The sequence below is a fragment of the Actinia tenebrosa genome, unplaced genomic scaffold, assembly GCF_029948245.1.
Source record: "Actinia tenebrosa isolate PJP-AT-01 unplaced genomic scaffold, QUT_ActTen_1.0 utg299__unscaffolded, whole genome shotgun sequence".
Classification (NCBI taxonomy): domain Eukaryota; kingdom Metazoa; phylum Cnidaria; class Anthozoa; order Actiniaria; family Actiniidae; genus Actinia; species Actinia tenebrosa.
The window spans coordinates 122,501-123,224 of NW_028292603.1; positions in this window are offsets into that span (position 1 = coordinate 122,501).

Sequence of the window (724 nt, forward strand, 5' to 3'; positions counted from 1 at the left end):
ATTTCCAATCATTTCCACTGGCCCCGAACGATTGTTCCTGAGTTTTCGGTTAACACCGCAGACCCCGGCCCCGGCCTCCTCGCGCCTAACCGGCGAGAGCACCCGGGCGACCTCCGCCTCATTTTCAGCTCATTTTCAGCAAGGTTACAGGTTTCCGCCACCTAAGGCCACACCTAACCCTAGCCCTAACCCAAACCCTAACTTTAAGTAAAAATGGGGAAATGTTAACAATTTCTGGTCGAGATGGACCCGTCGATGCCTAAGGAGCAATTTCCAATCATTTCCACTGATTTCCATTACGTTCAGAGGCTTTCGAAAGTTGGGGTTAAGTCAGGGTTACGGTTAAAAGAGAAAAATTTCTAAAATGTTCCCCAGACTCCAATGTTTCGTGGAAATACTGGCATCGGCGTGCACTCTCCGAATTGCGGTCGTTCGATCTCATTTTCGGAAAGCTTACAGGTTTCCCTCGCCTAAAACCCAACCTAACTTTAAGTAAAAAGTGGAAAATGTTGAAAATGTCTGGTCGGCATGGTACCACCGATGCCTAAGGAGCAATTGCTACTGATTTCCACTGATTTCCATTACGGTCAGACGCTTTCGAAAGTTGGGGTTAAGTCAGGGTTAGGGTTGAAAGAGAAAAAGTTGTAAAATGTTTCCCAGACTCCAATGTTTCGTGGAAATACTGGCATCGGCGTGCACTCTCCGAATTGCGGTCGTTCGATCT